The sequence below is a fragment of the Ananas comosus genome, linkage group 19 (genome assembly GCF_001540865.1).
Source record: "Ananas comosus cultivar F153 linkage group 19, ASM154086v1, whole genome shotgun sequence".
NCBI classification, from domain to species: domain Eukaryota; kingdom Viridiplantae; phylum Streptophyta; class Magnoliopsida; order Poales; family Bromeliaceae; genus Ananas; species Ananas comosus.
In genome coordinates this window covers 1,314,540-1,335,725 of record NC_033639.1, presented here as the reverse complement: position 1 = coordinate 1,335,725, position 21,186 = coordinate 1,314,540, and the positions used below count along the sequence as shown (strand labels likewise).

Sequence of the window (21,186 nt, the reverse complement as noted above, 5' to 3'; positions counted from 1 at the left end):
GTCGGTGGAGGAGGATCACAAGCAGGAGATGGATAGAGGAAGAAGACGAGCAATGGCGCAGAACGATCCGAGTCGCGGAGTGAAATCCTAATCCTAATCCTAATCCTAATCCCGGAGGATAGGCGGACGCGAATTTGCGGATTTGAAATTGAGAGCAGTTTAATTCTCGATTCCTAGAACAATTAGGATTGCAATTTAGATAGAATTTCATTTATTTGATTAAGATTGGAATTATATGCAACTATATATATTATAAAATCTTTCTTTTTCTTTCTTCGTTCCCACACTCCTAAACTTCAGTTACACTAACGTGCTGTCACTCTCGCAATCTCACACACTCGTGATTCCTACATAGTCGAGACATAGTTGAAGAGGAGAGGAGAAACCCAACGGAGAGAGACTTCCAATGTTCGGAGCAGCAGCGCGCACTACAAAAAAATAGGTATATATATACCAGCAATCAAAACTGCTGAAAAAGAATACAAAAACTGCTAGTAATATTTGCTCCAGCAGTTCTAAAACTGCTGGTAAAAATGTAGATGACCGTTACAATATCCTTGCTGGTATAGCCTTTTCCCAGCACTTTTACTAACCACTGGTGAAAATGATCTCTAGCAACAGTTCTTAAACCGTCGTTAAAACTACAAAAAAAAACACTGGCGTAAAACACATGTACCGACAGTATTTGACCGTTGGCAATTTGAAACTAATATGAAAAAAAAAATACTAATATCAACAAATTATAATAGGGCTTTTTTATTTGATATTAATTGTAAAACCAACAATCTATAATATCCGTAAAAAAAATAAGAGTCATATTACTAAATTGCAATAAGATGATACAATCATTCTTGAAACAAAACAATAAGCAATGATCTAGAGCAGTGATAAAATGCAAACAAAACAAATTTTTACATTCTAATAGAAATCAATGCAATAGAAAATTTATTTGAATCCCAAATATTCGAAAGTTAAGAAAAAGGAAAGTGAAAAGCTCCAGCTAAGCATTCTTCAAATGCGAACATCAAATCATGCTTATTGCTTCAATCTGAAACAAAAAAAATTAAAACATATGAGATGCATAAGCTTATTCCAACAAGAAATCTATCATAAGTAGCATATAGCAAAAAATAAAAGTATCGAAAATTGAATTTCATCTATTAAAGTACTTTCTACTCAACAAACTTACTACTATAAAAAAATTCCGGAACCTAACTGAATAAAACAGACTGATCCTAAAATCAAATAAATGGATAGATAAGAACAATTACCGATACAAATAAATCTTCACATTTACCTCAAATTTTTAAGATCATGTATTACACTGAGTTTTGTTGCAGCCGCAACTATAGTGATGGACTTAATTAGTTATAATCTATCAACAGCTAGAGTTAAAATTAATGCAACTCCAAATGCGCCACACAAAATAAATACTCAAAAGTATGTGTACCAATTAGTTAAAAACTCCCTAAACCAGAAGTAATAATATATAAATAAATGGCTTCACTGTACAATCTATCAAATAGTACACAACTAGCACGCGACGCAATTAGATCTAGAGCTGCAATGCAACTCTAAATGCATGCACCGCACTAATGAAACACTTGAAATGTGCGAATCAATCAATCAATCAAAACTCTCAAAAATCACAAAGTATGTACTAAAACATTGCCCATATAGGTACCAAAAAAACAAAAAAAAAATAGTGTTATATATGATCGATCAAAATGTACTAAAGCACTTACATTTTGGGGGCACACAAATTAATTAAGCATCAATATTTCCCTATCACCCCATTATTATTTCTTTTCAATCCATTAATTAATTTCTATGGCATGTCCTGTACGTATTATTATTTCTTTATCAGTTATTTCAGAAGTGACAAGCAATTATTTATAAAACAAAATGATTCCATTTTTTTCATAACTACAAGATAAAATGAGGAAATAGATGCTGCACTTTCGAATACAAACAAGGTTACGGGATATAAATCTGAATTCTGATTTAACAAGCACTTTCGAATGCAAACAAGTATCAATCAGTCCAAAGCTGAATTTTACTATCTCTTCCTAGGATAGTTATTCATTCCAAAGTATAAATGAACATGCAGGAACTTTACCCACTTTGTGTGTGTGTGTGTGTGTGTGTTGGGCTCAACCCACTTTTCTAGTACAATGGGCCCTTATAGGGGACTTGTCACGTGGGTAGGGCCCAATTAATACAAAAGAATCTCGAGAAGAAATTAAGTAAACGTACTAGTTTAATACGCTCTAAATTATGTGACTAAATTTTGATTAGCAAGATACTCATTTGTTTTCCAATATTTTCTATATTATATATTGGATTGTTTATTCTTTTTTTTTCTCCTAAGAAAATCGTCGGCTCTACATCATAGAAAAATTTTACTGATGATCTTCTATTTACATTAAATACAAAGCTAGTGACAAAATGGGCAGGACAATATCTTCTTCTTTTTTTTCTTTCTTTTTTTTCTTTTTTTGAGAGATAGATAGGTAGCACGCTACTCGTTTCGTTTATTTCATTTAGAAATAAACTTAGCTAGAAATGTGAATCAACTAGGATTTGAACTTGGGTCTCGAGTACCAACCACCAAGTCCTTTACCACTTGCTCTAGGGACGGTCGGTTGGACAGGACAATATCAAAAAGAAGTTTCGAGACGTGCTTCAAATTCACGAAGACGAGAGATCTCAAACTCTCAATTTGTAAAATCCGCTCTGGGATAAGGTGTAACAAGGTAATGTTAATTTCTAGACTACATATTTGGAGGATGTGATCTTGGTGATCAAATCAATTTAGAACAACATATCTAATACTTAATAGAAGATAAACTAAACTATCTTATTAAGTCCAATCTATGTAATTATTAATTATATATCTTCTTATGGGGATTTGGAGAGATGCAGATTGAATTGGTGGGATATGGTTTGGAGCATGCATTTGTGGGCAAATAAAGTAAAAACAGTACCAAATAAAGTAGATCTATGAAATTTTCACATGTCACTGAACTCTCTTCAGAGCAAATAAAGTAAAAACATGCATGCTGACTGTCACAAGTGCCACATGTAGTTCGCATAAATTGTTGCAAAAGAACAGCATAACCATAAGCATCTGCAATATAATTGTACATTTCAGCAAATTCTACAGGCATGGCCTTTGGCAATCACATGGACCCCTAAAAATACAGAGCCCTGTTTCCCGAATTACTATTACCGATAGCCATTTATATAAATACAAGTCCTAGCTATCAAAAAAGCTTCAGCAAATGATTCACATTAGGAGTGCCTGATGATTTAAACAAATTAAGATTTAGTACACACCAACAATCGAGGAGAATGGCATTTTAAATGTGTTTCCTATTGTAGTTCTATCAAACTCTAGATACATGTGACAATAGCACAGTTGCAGAAAAGAAAGAAATACGCCAAAGAATCATATGGAAGGTTTATCATGAGTCTACTAGCAAATGAAAAGGCATAGTGAGATGATGGGCAGTCTACTTGCATGTTTCGGTCAATAATTTTCTTATTAAACTAGTGTACTGTTGACTACTAACGGTAACTACTCCCCAAGAACCACCATACTTAGAAGAAGGCGGATAAAAGATTAGTACAAAAGACTCATTACAAGCTCTACCTTCTGATGAATTTCTAACTTAACCATATCATAATTCAGAGTAGGGTTAGGAAGTTCGGGTCAAAAACCAACTCGAGCTAATCTGAGTGTTCAACAAGCCGAATCAAATACAGCAAACACTCCGGGCCTGCTCTCAATATCCATACAATTCATGCCAACCAATGAAGAGCGTCTTTCTTTTGATGCAACATTGCAACCAAATACCCAAACGCAATCCTCCGCCTATTATCTACTAAAAAAAGTATGAACGCATCTCCCTATTTGCAAGTGCTATTCAAAATACCGGGAGAAAAATGGCCCTTCCGGTTTCAAGTGTGAACTTTCTTCATTGGATCAATAAATAACTGATAGTGTGCAAATACATTTCATCTTGATAATGTCTCTATTTCACTGCAACTTCCAGTTTGCAATGAACCATCAAATTTCAAGGTAAGGCAAATAAAAACACTAGGATCTGAATAAACAACAATTTTGACACTTTCTTCTTAGCGTTTTGAATAGTTTCTTTAGCCAATAGTGTATTATAGGAAGTTGACTTGGAACCAAAAAGCTTTAGCTATGTATGTACATATGTTGTATCCTACATTACTTTGAAAATTTTTGCAAATATACATCTTTGCAAATATGTGAAATTATGCAATTACTCCCACAAAGTGCCTATGGAAATCTCTATTATTTGTGCACATTCCCTGTGAGGGTGTTCTATGCAAAACAAATTACAAATTCTATTAGAGCCAATTGCCGGATAATAGCAACTAAACAATTAAACAATTTATCTACTATTAATAGCAATTAAACAATTAAGTTTCGAGTAATCGAACAAGAAAAACATTAACCAAAAACAGATCTCAAATTCAAAACCCCCTACGAATTGTCTATCAAAAAGTAATGATTCACTCACCTTTGTTCTGGTAGACGCAGGTGAGCCCACACTTGCCACAGTAATGGCGATCGAGCGCACTCAATGTTAGGGCACGAGCAATAGAAATTATGGGTTGGCCATGAACGTCCCCGTCCCACACTCGGTGTTAGGGCACTCCTTCCTGAGAAGCAGAGAAGGAAAAGGATTGGACGCGCCTACGATGGAGGAGGAAGGAGGAGACTTGTGGAGCTAGGGTTTGGAGCTTGAGGGAGTGGCGCCATTAGAGGGAGGTGGAGGAGGAGGCGATGATAGTAGAGAGCGACGAGGTCGACGCGAGCGAGCGAGCTCAGAGATGGAGAGCTCGTGGTGGAGATCGAGCTCGTGGTGGGAGATGGAGAGCTCAGAGATGGTGGAGAGCTTAGAGATGGACACGTGGTGCATTTTAGTTGCAAGGCTTTTCAAATCCAATGTGGCCCAATTATTGGCCCAATTGATTAAATAAGCTAATAAAAAAAGGCCCAACATTGTTTATACATTAAAAATTATTACTTCTATACCAACGGTTTAGTAAATGTTACAGAAATAATAAAAAAATGCTGGTATAATATAGTTTTAGCAACAGTTAGCATAACTGGTGGCTAAAAAACTGCTAGAACAAACCTTATTTGTTGTAGTGAGCAGCGGCACGGGTAAACCCTCGTCATCCGTCGCTTTGTCCTCTATCGCTGTCGCCGGAGATGAGATTGCAGCGGCGGCAGAGGAGAAGCACAGGTGCTGTATGTGCAACAACGCCTTCAAGACGGCAGCGGCGCGGGTGAACCCTCGTCATCCGCCGCTTTGTCCTTTGGCGCTGTTGCCGGAGATGAGACGGCAGCAGCAGCAAAGGAGAAGCATAGGTGCTGTATCTGCAAAATGTTATAATTAGTAGATATGTGTTAAATATTTTAAATAACAGATGAAAAACTATAATTTTTATTTCAATACTCGAATGATAAAAAAATTTCACTGCCTATAGTATTTTTATTAATATTTATATTATTTTTTATAAATTTTTTTGATATCCCCACCTATAGAAGTAAAGAATATTGTGCAGTAAAATTTTAACAAATATAAAATTTTTGGTCATTGGTTAATCCTCCAATATCACAAATAGTAAAATATAATATAACATAACTCTAATCTCCTATAATGTTTAGGACAAATTATTGTAAATCGTGTGGCATATAAATGCATCGAGCATTATATTTTGTAATTATTTTACCATCTCACAAGGAAAAGGTGAATCAATAACAAATGTCATTTGTATCTTGTATGACACAAGGAAAGAATGAACCTAACTACTGAAGGGCAAAAATTGTATGAACATAGTGTCCAAATTAGTATTTTTGGGGATGCTCCGGATGGGCGCCATGTAGCTCGCAGGCGCCCATCCCATCATTCATTTTCCTTCATCTACTTCTTTCTCTCTCTAAAAAAAAATCACATTTTTTTAAGAACAAAAAAAGACGGTAAGATGAGAGCCTGCGAGCCACGTGGCGCCGATCGAGAGCACACTCAAAAATGTTAATTTGGACACTGTGTCCATACAATTTTTGCCCAACTATGAAGGTCATTTAAGTTGTTTGACATTTTAAGTTAGTTGTATAATTAAGATCATATTTTACATATGGTGTATATTTATGTAAATACCTAGTCAATATTATGGGTGTCAACGAGCTGAACATGAGTTGGGGCGCCGAGTATGAGCTGGCAAAGCCAGAGGAGCCTGAGAGCGCGCCGCAGCCCGAATCGGAGAGGAGAGATGGTGACGATGAATTGCTCTCCTTGCGACTTGGTCGGAGATGGAGTGGTGTTTAATTTTTTTTGTTTGTTTCTTTCGGTTATTATTTTTCTTCTTTTTTTTGTTGCTTTGAAGATCTCATTTCGGATAATGCAGCCCTTCAATTCTTTGTAGTTCCTCAGAAGTTGAGATAAATAAAGAATGTTTACTGTTGAGTCACTTAGCATCTGGATTTGTTGCTTCACTTAAGTCATTTTGGTCTTTTGGATAAGTTGTGACGATGCACAAATAATTAACTTCAAATCCTCAGTTTTAATCTCTGATTCTGCTTAGCTGCTAGTTTAATCGCAATAAACCTCATGAATAAGTTCTAATTAAACTAACTCTGTATTTAATAACTACATCATGCAAAATGTAACACCACAAATTGAAACGAAGTTCTGTTTCATGCAGAATGATGATGCTAGTATTTAAATGGATTTATATTGGTAGTTGCATGCCGTAATTGATCAATGATTCTTGATGCTTCACCATGGTCTTTGGCTATTTTATGATACTACTGTGCACTAGTTGGTGTTACTTTATTATTATGGTTTTACCTTCTAAGGTGCTTAGTATGCTAATTAGTAATTACTCTTTCAAGTCGATGCCTCTAAAACCTGGTGATTTTGTTTAATTGTTGCACGAAGGAATCACTCCTCCCTCCTGTGTGTTTGGATACAATAATCTAATTACAGAGATATTCTTCACGTCAGTGTTTTGATGATCAGCTCTTTTTTTTTCCCGATTTTGCGTTCTCAAATTTGGAGGTAGCATGACTAGCGAAGGATTTCAAAAGTAATTGTTGGATTGGTCAAAATGTACGAAACAAACTTGTCTAAATCATGGGTCATTTTGATTCGACTATTCAATATTTTGAAGCTTTGATTTTAGTACCCAACATCTCAATTTGTTTGATTTAAATTATTTGACGGCTCTCTTAATGAATTTATAGTTGCATGAATTGTATAGAATATGCTACCTATGTGCGTAAATTCAAATTTTGATAGTAAAGAATCATTAACTAGCTCAAATTAAATAAATTAAAATGTTACGTAACAAAAAACAAAAAATCTAAAAATTACAGATCATCAGATGAAAATAGGTAATTATTGAGGAAAGTTCCGTGCATTTTTACTTCATGATTGTACGTTTCCATTGAGTTTTTTTTTTTTTTTTTAAAAAAAAACCATTAGTTTTCTTAAGTTTCTCCACTAGGAATGTTCTCTTGCTCATGACTATCACTAGAATTGCTAGAGCTCTGCTTGAACTTTGTCTTATTGCAAAAACCAAAAGAATAACAACTGTTTGATATATATATATATATATATAATTGAACTAGAATATTTTCAAAAGCAACAACCCCTTAGTGCTTTAGAGTTTCTACCTCTTAGATCTACTCCTTAATTACTAATGGCCTTTGGATCAAACACTATTTCACCTAACACAACCTACTACCATCATCTCAACTGTACATGTAGTGTCCCGGAGGCTTGGTATCGGATTGGTTCCAGTTTTAGTGATTAGTCGGCACTTCTGGAGAGTGTCGGATTGAATCGGAGTTGTTTTTGCTCAAAATGAATGCAAAAACGGACTCGGCGCACTCAAATAAGCAAAACTGAAGTTTTGCCATATTCGGGCGCCCAGAATCAGGTTTGGATCGTCCAGATCTTGAGTGTTGAATTGAACTATATTAAACTGAAACTGGAAGCCAATTCGGATCCTATGTTCTGGGCGCCCTGATGTGGGTCCGAAAGTTGCATTGGGAATATCGATTGTGCTGATATGTTTGTGGTAGTAGGTGAGTTCCGCCGGACCAGGTTTCGGGCGCATCTTACCGCGAGCGGAGAAACCAAAGTGGAGCTTTTGTATAGGCTGGGAGTTTCGGACACCCAGAACATGATTTCGGACGCCCGAAAGTGGCCGCTTCTGCAGGAACAACAGGTTAGTTTTTCTGTTCTTGGGGCTTATCTCACCCTTTCTTCTCCCTATAAAAACTGGAGTTCGACCCCCTGAGAATCATTTTCACTCTTTCTTCATAGTGAAACTCAGATTTTGCATTTTAGCCCTCCAAACTCTCCAAATTCCACAATTCCACCTTGAGGATTGCAGTTCTAGCAGTTTTCCAACAACGACTTTCGGCGTTTTGGCTCGTGTGCGACGTAGGAAGGTCGGATTGCCACGAAACTTGGTTTGGTGGTTTTTAGACTTCTTGGAGATTCCGTGGAGCTATTTTGGACAGCATTTGATTAAGGTTTGTATGGTCAATTTGCTATTTTACTGAGCTGATGCTGTTTTGGACCTGAATTTTGGATTTTGTTGGTTTTCTTGGGTCAATTCATGAAAGGAGCTGGATTTTCGATCTGAGCTTATTATTCCATCACTCTCCACTGGTTTTGAGACCTCCCTTCATTGGATGTGAGCATTAGAAGGTGAGTTTGACATTGAAATTAATGTGAAATTTAGCTTAAGTGCTGAAAATTTAGAGTATTGATAGAATTTTAGTGTTCTTGTGTTTTGATCCTTGTGGAAGGTGATTGCTGGTTGTTGTTTGGTGGCTGGTCTCGACAGGGTTCTTCAGCGATTGCTTGCTATGATTGAGCTCGAGTCGAGGTGGGTTAATGATGCTTATCGGAATTTTCGGATTTCCTCCTAAGTTCTATTGACAGCATGTATTAGTAGATTTTTATATATCATATTTCATTGCTCGATTCGTAGATTTGCATTATCCTTAATTGAAATCTGAATTGGAGCTTAGAATGCTAGTTTAATTATATATGTTGGACTTGGAATTGACTTAGGAGAAAACTATCGATTCTACACCGTCATTTTCAGAAATTACAAGATTTAGCTCTAGGAGCTATAGTTTGTTTATATTGCCGCAGTTTGTGAGCAGTGGATACCCATGATAGTGTAGAATATATTTACACTCGTGCTGGGATGCCGAGCTTATTTTTACAGCAGTGTTTAGGCTGTTCAGGATTGTCAGGTGTCGTTGAGGTTGACGGTGGACCCAGATTGTTGTGTTTGCATTAGATTGTGCCGAGGGCGCGTGAGTTTGGTTATTAGACCCTGTTTGCTTGACTATAGCCTGTGAGAGCCTGATTGAGCTCGGCAGAGATACGCTAGCATACTCGGTTGGATAGCGCCCACGAGTGCCACTCCGGAGTCGGGCTTAGTGCTTTTGCGTTGACGTCGCTTTGTCCTGTTTGGACGTGTTCTCCACTGACGACCTAGTGTGGTGACAGTTAGTGTAGCTTTGACAAGCGGGACGGGTGTGTTCACAGTCCCTAGTAAGATTGGGTCAGGATTTGTATTTTCTACAGATAGTTAGTATTGGATCTTGAAAGTATAGGGGCATATAGCTTTAGATTTATTCCAGCTCTCTTTTCTAGCCTTACTTACATCTGTAGACTTAGTGGGTGAGCCGTTGAGGTTGGTAGCGGTACCCACTGAGGACTACTTCTTTTTGAAGTAGTTCTCACACCCAGTTGGTGACTCTTTTTGCAGAGCCTTGCCTTCTACTGCCGCTGTCGTGGATACAGACCGGGGAAAGGGAGTTGCGAGCTAGACCCCTTCCCAGTTGCTGCTGATCTAGAGTTATTTACCAGCTACAGGTTGTTGTAGTTTTTGGTTCCTTTACATACTGATGTTAGTTCCTCGCTCGTGCGAGTGATTTTTGTATCAGGATACTATGTATGTATTTGAACCGATGTTATTTATCTATGCTTTTGTTTTTAGCAGCTCTATACTATTGGTTGTAGTGTTGTATGATTACAGGTACAGGTACAACTATCGCTTCATATACATGAAAAAATTTCTATGTGTACGGCGGGTCTGTTAGTGTGCCCGGAGTAACGAGTAATCCGGTGCGTGACAGATTAAGTTACTATCAGAGCTTAGTATTAGGTCATTGGGATCTAGGAAACCTTAAGCTTGGCAAACCTTAGGATGAAAAGCGCGAGAGGCGTGATTTATCGCGGAAGTCAGCGATTGATTAGTTCTAACTCCTAGAGTGGAATGAGTGATTGAAGGAGCGTCTGTTTCGGCCAGGAAAAATTATGTCTGTTGCAGACGACATAATTTTAAGGAGAAACAGGGACTGCTTTTTAAACTTTCGCTTGATTGGGTCGAGAGTGTTTGTGTTTTTGTATCTGACCCATATTTCTTTTCTTGGCAGCTATATATCGACGCCGAGGTCAACCGTCGACGCGGGACCGTTCTGCACCATCTGAGATGCCTGAGCGGGCAGAGCCGAGTGCACGACCAGAAGCGAGCGCACTTCCTAATTTACGGGAGCAGTTGGCTGCCCTGACTGAGGTGACGAGGCAGCAGGGGGCGTTGTTACAGAGGATGTGCGAGGCGTTCGCTCCGCCGCCAAGCGCAGTACCGAGGGCACCAGAGCAGTCAGCACCACCACCGACTACTCCAGTGGCCGCACCAACCACAGCAGTACACCTGCCAGCGACAGTTCCTACGGCACCGGTTGTATCTTCTGGAGGGGTACTACGGATGTCAGAGGTTGAGCAGGAGCGGATGACAAAGAGGCTGGCTCGTTTTCGTCGTTTCGATCCGCCGACCTATGACGGCAGCTGCACGGAACCCTGGGTTGTAGAAGGCTGGGTCAGCGCGATGGAGAAACTGTTTGAGGGCTTGTTTATTCCTGAGCGGGAGCAGGTACACTTGGGAGTTCACTGCTTGGCCGGCGATGCACATGCTTGGTAGAAGAGGATAAGGCAAAACCAGGGATTGGTGGCGTTACAGATGAGTTGGGATGAGTTTTGTGGAATGCTGTACGGAATGTATTTTCCAAACAGTGTGAAACAAAAGCTCGAGGAAGATCTAAAGAAGATCCACCAGGGGGATCGATCAGTTCAGGAGTACATCCGCGAGTTTACTCGACTACTGAACTATGTTCCATTTGTAGCCAGAGACAAGGCACACAGGGTGTATTTGTTTGATCGAGGCTTGAGACTAGAGCTTTTCAGGTTTGTACAGGCGCAGAGGTTGAGGACCTTGGACGCGTCTATGGAGCAGACTCTTTGGGTGGAGAGAGCTGATGCATCGATCCGTGAGCGGATCCAAGTGCCGGGGCAGAGTCAGGATAGGAAGCACCCGGTTCCAGATGATGGTGGATAGTCGAGCAGCAGGCATCCGCCCAGACCTCCACGATCACGCTCTCAGGGTCGTGGGTCTTCGAACCGTCAGCGTTCCAGATGAGCTCGTCAGCAGGGGCAGTCTTGGGGGACTCCACTGTGCGTGATTTGTGGGGGACTACACTGGCCCCAACAGTGCGAGCAGAAGGAGGGCCGCTGTTTTACTTGTGGACAGTCGGGACATATGAGGGCAGCGTGTTCCCGAGTAGCATCATCAGCACCCTCGACAGCGTCAGCATCACCAGTATCTCAGCCATCTTTTGGGGCAGCACCGAGTTACCGCCAGGAGGACAGGACATCTATGCTGCGGATGGGTGAGCGGCGACAGTAGGCTCCGAGTGGCAGGGTATATGTAGCCCAGGTGGAGGACTCTACTGTAGCCGATCGGACGGTGGCAAGTATCATTTTGATTTCCGGTATTAGGGCTCGTACTTTTTTTGATACCGGTGCATCACATTCTNAGGCTTCAAGTGGCAGGGTATATGTAGCCCAGGTGGAGGACTCTACTGTAGCCGATCGGACGGTGGCAAGTATCATTTTGATTTCCGGTATTAGGGCTCGTACTTTTTTTGATACCGGTGCATCACATTCTTTTGTTAGCCGAGCATTTGTATTGTTGCATGGTCTAGAGATAGGGCCGTTATTGCATACACGAGAGGCGCAGATTTCCGACCATGTCTTGCAGGTAGCCGAGTGTTGTTGGTCGTGTCCGGTACAGTTAGATTCTTGGATCATGCCCGCAGACCTGTTGGTTTTAGGGCAGCTGCAGGACTTTGACTTTGTGCTTGGCATGGGTTGGCTGACGCGGTACTATGCTACGATCGACTGTGGAGCGAGGGCTGTGACGTTTCGCGAGTCAAGCGAGGAAGATTTCACATTCAGAGGCTACAAGAGTACGTTGTTTGCCACTTGGATATCTTCGGCGAGGGCTTGACAGCTAATGAGCAGAGAATGCATCGCTTTTCTGGCGACGGTTGTAGAGGTGCCTACGGCGGCGCCGGGACTCGAGGATATTTCTATAGTTCGCGAGTTTCCGGATGTATTTCCTTCAGAGTATTTAAAACTTCTAGAAATCAAATTTTATAATTTTTCGATATTATTTACCTCACGATCAAAAGCTCACAAAATTGAAAATTTTTAGCAGCCGGATGGGATACTTGCTAATTTAATGGTGTAAAAGAATCGGATTAGGTTGAATTTTTGATAGAAAATTCTAGTCACTACCTAAATAAAAGATCAATAACTCTGATCTTAAATTGAAGCATCCGATCATTCATTTTTAGGATGTCGTTCGATTTTGACCGTTTATTTTGTACCCGCTTGATGGACTTTATAATTATTCGAAAAATTACGAAATTTATTTTCAAGAAGTTTCAAATACTCTAGATCATGTTTAACGCTGTGGATCATTGATTCGAAAGCCCCAATATCAAAAACAACTTATGAATACGAAGGGCTTTATACTCATAAAAGTATAGTAACCCTATATTACATGTATATAGTTGGGCTACAATACTATTGATAGCGAAAGGACTTTTTTGCTATCAAGTTTTTAGCTGTTGGATCAAGAAGTAGATCCAAGGGCTAGAAACTTAGAAGCACCAAGGGGTTGGTGCTTCTAAAAGTATTCTAGCTCAATTATATATATATATATATATATATATATAGAGAGAGAGAGAGTCAGAGAGAGAGAGAGAGAGAGAGTCCCGCTAACTATCTATTACTAGGCACGAACAATGTGCTGTACCAAGTTTTCAGGCAGTAGAGTCTAATCTTTTGAATCATTATTCGTCTCCGTTAGAATATACTATTTCAAACCAAACCACGTATCCCCTAGGAGCTCACATATCCTAGACCGCACATGCCCTTAATCAAATGGCCAATAAACTTGGTAGCGACCAATGACTTTGTTGCATTATAGTACTATTAGTCTAGTTATATACATATATATATATATATATATATATATATATATATATATGACTATATTATTACTATATGTTTTGGAAAGTACGGGAGACTTCCGTGCTCCAGGTGTTTTTCGGATTGTGCGAGTATTCGAATGTTGATCACGCGTTCCGCTAAACTTGATCTAGAGTATTTTGAAAGTACCTAGGACAATAAATTTTAGATTTTACGATATTAATTTGCCTAGTGGATCGAAGAGGTCAAAATCAATAATTTAATGGCCGTAGTGAGCCGTTGGAAGCTTTAACGCGTGTAGAAATAATCCGAATCAATCACGTGAAACATTTTGATAGAAAATTTTTATACTATATATAAAAATTACATTCTTTGATTGATAAATTTTAATGGTCATATTATCACATTTTGTAAATTTTTATTTTCAGCCGTTGATTTTTGAGCCCTCGTTCACTTAGGCAAATAATATCGAAAAATCACATACTTTATTTTCTAGATACTCAAATACTCTAGATCAAGTATAACGGAGGCCGATCGACGATTCGGAAGTCAGCAACATGGAAAAAACCTGGAAGCACAAAGGCTCCGTGCTTCAGAAGTATAGCTACCTTAACACACATATATATATATAATATATATATCTATATATATATATATTTTATATATATATATATATATCTATACTATATATAATATATAATAATTGTTAAGGCTACTATACTTCTGGAAGTACGGACTTTCATGCTATTATATATATTATATATACTATATAGTCATATATGTTAAGGCTACACTATCCTTCTGGAAGTACGGAGGCCTTTTCGTGTAGACGGAATACTATTAGATAGTAAAGATGCTTTTTTTGCTATCAAATTTCAGGCACTTTCGGATTGTTCTTTTATCCATCAAGATGAACAGACAAAATGAATGACCTGAGAATGAATACTCTTTAAAAAATAATGATGGGTCTGTAATCAAAATCAAGAGTATCAGCTCTTGTTTTAAATAGATTTAAAGAAATTTCTAACAAAAGTTCATTTGGATATCTTTAAGCGCATTGAACGAGAAAAACCTCTTATTTGACCATTAAAATTACAATTTGGAAAGCCGCTTTGATCATTAGGCAAATGATGTCGAAAAGATTTGAAATTTGATTTCTAAACACTTCAAGTGGTATAGATCATGTTCAACTGAGCAGATCGTCCAATTAGAACGTTTCTATCAATACGAAAACAAATGGTAGTAAAAACGGCTCGTATTTACGAAAGTATTCTAGGCAAGCTATATGATATACTATATTATATATATATATAAGCGAGAGAGAGAGAGGAGAGAGAGAGAGAGGAGAGAGAGAGGAGAGAGAGCGAGCTGTCTGCTATACTATTATATGGGGACATCCGGTATCTATAGTCCGTCTGTTTTCAGATGTCTTTAGGTGTTCAAATCATATCTACAACCGTAAAACTAATCTAGGGTATTTATTTTAGAAATAAATTTTATATTTTTTCCACATAGTTACTGTTATGATCACACGTTTCACAAAATTGTCAATTCAATGGCGTAACTATGGTGAGTTTGGGGTTAGACGGTGTAGAAAAATCTAAACTTCTCAAATTTTGATAGAAAATACTTTAAACTAATCTAGATTAAGGTTAACATTCGTGACCTTCTAGAATTTAAAAGTCCTCTTATCAAATTTAAAAGTATTATTTAATTTTTAACCAGTCCATCTTTGACATAAATTTTATTTACTAAGTAAACGATGTCAAAAAAAACCTAAAAATTTTATATCCTAAGCAACTTCCATAGACCCTAGATATATTGTAAATGTGTGGATCGTTAATTTGGAACTACCCTAAATCAAAACAAAGCTATGTACCGGAGACTCAAAGTACTAATAGATAGTATAAGGGGCACTAATTCTATATATATATATATATATATATATATATAGAGAGAGCGAGAAGAGAGGAGAAGAGAGAGAGAGAGAGAGAGTCCAGCTACTATACTATGATGAGTACAACCTTGATACTATTGAGTTTTCTACGTTAGATTTACCCTTGTTATTTCCACCCGTTAGATAATACTATTAAATCCAACCACCCACTCACACCTAGGGACACTTTTTAACCGGGGACGCATATATCCTAACGCGCACATTCTCTTCATCCAACCGGCCAAAAACTCAATGTACAGGGCCCTTTTGGACGATGTGATATATAGTAGATATTCTAATATATTATATATATATACTAGAGCTAGGTGGTATACTATCGTACACGAGGCTCGTCCGTGCTACCGTGAAGTTGTTTTCAATGAGCGGGCTTTCAAATCGACGACATACGAGACTCTTTAGAATATAGATCTACACTATTAAAAGTATTTCGAAATCTAATTTTATAAATCTTTGATATCATATTGCTAAGTAGATCAAAAGTTCAAAATTACATTTAAATAGTAGATATGATCCCTGCGTTTTTTAAGTTCAACGTATATATGAAGTATCCAAATTAGATGAAAATTAGAATAGAAAATTCTACTTAATCACAAAAGCAAGATCAATATTCCGATTGAAAATTTGAACTCCCTTTATCCGATTGTTTTAATGAGATTTTATATTTCACTCGTCTTATTGTAGACTACTCGTTTGATAGTAAATAATGCCGAAAATTAATGAAATTCTAAGTTTCCAAATACTTTTAAAAGGTAGATCAAGTCCTACGGAGCGATCCGTACGAATTAGAAGTCCGGCATCATTGAAAACAACGTTGGTAGCACGGAGGCTCCGTGCTACTGATAGTATACCAGCCTACTCTATATATTATATAATAGTATATATATAAATGATATATATATATATATATATATATTATAATATAATATATATATATATACTATATATATATATATATATATATATGTAGAACCTAGGTTTTAGGCATCTGAGGCTTGTCGACACATCTGGAGAGTGTCGGAACAAGTCCGAGTCATGTTGGCGCGAAATAGACGCAAACCAGACTCAGTGAGACGCGAGAACAGAAAGTTAGCACTGAAATCTACAAATTGTAGATTTTTAGCATTTTGTACCAGTACCATGCAGGGGAATACCGGTACCCAGTGTAATTTTCCGAACTGTTGCTCTCAGGTTGCCATTTGCTGTTGCGATGTACCAGTACGGCATCGGCCTGATACCGGCACTCCAGGGTAGGTGAGGGTCTTTTGATGTATCGTTCAAACCAATGCCTCCTCAACCTTCTTATACCTGCAGAGAGCGTGTAGAAGGGATTTTCTTGCTGTTTTCCCTTTCTCTCTAGTCCTTGACCGTGCGTGTGGAGGAGGTCGCGGATCGAGCTCGAGCTCGGATCGACACCGAGGACGCGCCGGGGAGCCGTTCGAGTACGCGGATGTCGTAGTTGCGTCGTTGGGAGGCCGGGCGAGCGCGTTGTTCCTCTCCTATTGACTTCTCGCCGTTGTTGGACGCGCTTTTGATGTGGGTTAATGATATGTTTACTAGATTCTACGGATTTCCTCCTAAGTCTAGTGTAGTCAGCGTGTATGTTTGGACATTGTATATTTTGTTAATTAGCTCAAATTTATGGATTTGCATGCCTATAGAAATTTGAATTTGGAGCGTAAAATGTTAGTTTAATTATACATGTTGGATTTGGAATTGACTTAGAAGAAAACTGCCGATTCTACACCGTCATTTTCTGAAACTACCAGATTTAGCTCTAGGAGCCGTAGTTTGTTTGTATCGTCGCAGTTTGTGGGCGGTGGATACCCAGGATAGTGTAGAATGTATTTACGCTCGTGTTGGGATGCTGAGTTTATTTTTATAGTAGAGTATAGACTATTTCGGACTGTCGGGTGCCGTTGTGGTTGACGGTGGACCCAGTTTGCAGTTTTTGCATCAGATTGTGTCGAAGGCACGTAGATTATGGTTGTTAGATCAGTTAGACCCTTCTGTTTTCACTATAGCCTGTGAGCGCCAAATGAACTTCGCAGAAACACTTGTAAACTCGGTTGGGTCGCGCCCACGAATGCTATTCCGGAATGAGGTTTTAGTGCGATGAGGCCGCAGTTTCTGTTGGGACAGTTCTTATGCTGGCCACCCCAGTGGGTGGTGTACAGCGTAGCTCGATACAGGCAGGGTGGGTCCGTTTGTGCAGCCCGTGTGAGATTGGATTAGTGGTAGTTAGTGATGCTTTTCTCTACCTTCAGTGAGGTTGTGACGTGAGTGGAGTCACAGCCGTCCTGTCGGACTTTTGTTACTTGGACCGGCTACCCTTGAGCTACGATGTAGCCTAGTTGGGCGAGACGGGTGTATTCACAGTCTCTAAAGAGTTTTCTCTACCCGTTACTTTTGAGATATGGTGTAGCCTAGTTAGGCGGGACGGGTATATTCAGTCCCTAGAGAGCTTTTCTCCACCAGCTACTCATGGAGTAGTATACGAGTTCGTTTCGATAGGAGAACGGGTGTGTTCACAGTCCCTAGTGAAATAAGGTCAGGACTTGTATCTTCTACAGATAGTTAGTGTTGGATCATGATAGTATAGTGGCTTATAGCTGTAGATTTGTTCCAGCTTTCCTTACTATCCTTGCTTACCTTTGTAGATTTAGTGGGTGAGCCGTTGAGGTAGGTAGCGGTATCCACTGAGGACAACTTCTCTTTGCAGTAGTTCTCACACCTAGTTGTGGATACTTTTTGTAGAGCGTTCTTTTTTGGCTGCTACGGTCACGGATACTGAGTTTGTTATGATTTAAAACTTATTAAAACTATTTGATTGGATTTCTTTATTGGTTTGTTGTGATTTATTCTTTGAGTTTTATTTTTATCTTTATATTTGTCCTAATCCTAATCCTTTTAGGTATAATCTTAGGCTTATCTTATTCTACTCAGATTTAATGAGATAGAACAAGATTCTCGCCTTGATTATAAATATGGGGCGAAGGTCCACGAGTTAATGATGAATAATAATAATCCGAGCATACCTAAACCCTCTCGTCTTTTTCTACTTTCTTGCTATTAATTTTCGCCGAGTTTTTATTGCTGGATCTGAAGTTGGTTGGGTTCGTTTTGCGCCACCTTGAAAGCGCGCCGACGGGGTGGAACGTGGTCGTTGTATCGCTAGGAGTAATTGCCGGGAAGCCTCGCACGTGGAGGGGCAATTTCGCTTTTAGGACAGTGCTCTGCACGCCTCGATCCACAGGCCTTATCTAAACCTTATATTTTCAATATTTTTGTTTAATTTTGTTTTGGGATTTTTCCAAACTTAAATTTTAATTTCCGATTTGGTTTTTAAAAAATATTATAATAAAAGATCAGAAAGATTTTTCCAACACTTTTCTCCACCGGCTACTCATGGAGTAGTATACGAGTTCGTTTCGATAGGAGAACGGGTGTGTTCACAGTCCCTAGTGAAATAAGGTCAGGACTTGTATCTTCTACAGATAGTTAGTGTTGGATCATGATAGTATAGTGGCTTATACTGTAGATTTGTTCTAGCTTTCCTCACTATCCTTGCTTACCTTTGTAGACTTAGTGGGTGAGCCGTTGAGGTAGGTAGCGGTACCCACTGAGGACAACTTCTTTTTGCAGTAGTTCTCACACCCAGTTGTGGATCCTTTTTGTAGGGCCTTCTTTTTTGGCTGCTACGGTCACGGATACTGATCATGGAAAGGAAGTCGCGAGTTAGATCCCTTCCAGTGTTGCTGCTGATCTAGAGATATACCAGCTACAGGTAGTGTGTCTGCCACCACGAATGACGTACCTCGCACGGTTGATCTTATTTTGATTTTCCACCGTGGGATAGTATTCATGATGTAGATTAAAGTATGTGTATGTATGGTTATCAGGTATTGTGGATTCATGGCTTCCAATAAACGCAAGCGTCTATTGTTAATTACCCCTACAAAGTGTTAGGGCACCTTCGATTAAGAGACCTTTGTAATGCTGTGATTGAATAAAAGATGAATTTTATAACATAATTCAGTACGACGGTTGATTGAATTTGATTCTGAACCAAGATATCAAAGTATATAATCAAATTGATTTATATGTTTCAGTGCTTAACCATATTGTTCACCCTAAGATGAACGGTTGATTAAATTCCATGTATATACATTGGAATTTAATCAGATTTGATTCAAATTAAACTCTAATTAAATGAATTAGAGTTTGATTTAGTTAATTGAACTTTAAAGATATGTGATAAAGTCCAATGGGATTTGATTTAAGCTTTCATCCTAAATGTATGTGTTAGGATTAGCTCAAATATTTTGGATTAGACTCTAATTTTACATTTTAAAGTCTAATATAATTAAGCTCTATGCTTATATGTTCGAGCTTAATTAAGTTCACCATAAGGTTAAATATTAACTAAATCCTAATTATATGTATTAGGATTAGTTAAAATTTGATTTAAATTAAACTCTAAGTGTATGTATTAGAGTTTAATTTAGTTTCACACGAACTAAATCCTAATTATATATGTTAGGATTAGTCAAATATTTTAAATTAAACTCTAAATGTATATATTAGAGTCCAATTTAATTTCATTTGGGTTCGCCATAAGATGAATTTATGTCCACCATGTAGCGAGATGCGGGCCAAATCCTAATTATATGTGTTAGGATTAGCCGAAATTAAACTCTAAGTGTATGTATTAGAGTCTAATCAATAGATGAATTTGGGTTTATCATAAGGTAAAATATCAACTGAATCCTAATTCTATAAGTTAGGATTAGTCAAGATTAAACTCTAAGTGTGTGTATTAGAGTTTAATTTAATTTCATTTATCTGAACTCTAAGTAGATATATTAGAGTTCAATTGATTTGATTAGGTGAAACCTGGTATATGGTTTGATCAATTCTAATCAAACATTTTTAGAATTTGATCGAGTTTGACTATGTCAAGATTTAGCTCTAGTTATATATATGCTAGAGAAAAGGTTTGATATGGGCTCATTCGGATTGGAATTAATTGGGTTGGGTTTGGCTTGGATCAATTTGGATAAATAATTGGATTGGGTTTGGTTTAATTGTGTAGGTTGGCTATTGGGTTGGGATTCAGGCTTAACATGGACTGGTTTCATTTTGATTTGGATTTAGGCTTCATGTTTTGGTTTGGATTTGGGCTTCATATTTTGATTTGGATTTGGGCTTCATATGGGCCGAATTCATTTTGGATTGAGATTTGGGTTCAATATGGCTCATTTGGATTTGGAGTTGAATTCGGGCTCATTTGGGCTTGGGCTCAATTTGATTTGGGCTTGATATGGGATTTGGATTTGGGTTCAATACGGGATTTGGATTTGGGCTCAATGTAAGATTTGATTGGTTGTGAATCTGAATTTGGGCTAGATTCCAGACCATATAGTTTTTTAAAATTTGGATCTGGGCTATATATATAGTTTCATGGGTTTAAAATGGCCCAAAGTTGGATTTATACAATTGCATTCAAACATAGGTCAAATTCAGGCCCATATAATGTTGGGGCTTAAGTTACATATGGGCTTGGGCTTAATTTAGGCCTGATGGCATAAGTCCAAATTTTCTTTTAGGCAGATCATGTAATTGGGCCTAGATTTGCGTTTGGGCTGGTCTTAATGAACTTGTGAGATGAATATAGTTTGGTCTATATGAGATTCGAAATCAAAATATTTAAACATTTAGTTCAAAATCAAATTCATCCGAAATATAATTAAATATTGATTCGATTTAATTCGACCAAATCGAAAGGTTCAATTGAAGGGTTCGATTATTTTTGAA

At 38.2% G+C, this 21,186-nt stretch overlaps 1 long non-coding RNA gene across 1 annotated transcript; it reads right to left on the bottom strand.

Moving 5' to 3' along the window:
* On the bottom strand, positions 790 to 4,972 carry LOC109725193. The gene is made up of 2 exons (XR_002220212.1): positions 4,557 to 4,972; positions 790 to 1,048 (listed from the first exon to the last, which is right to left on the bottom strand). It is a non-coding gene; the product is annotated as an uncharacterized LOC109725193 (long non-coding RNA).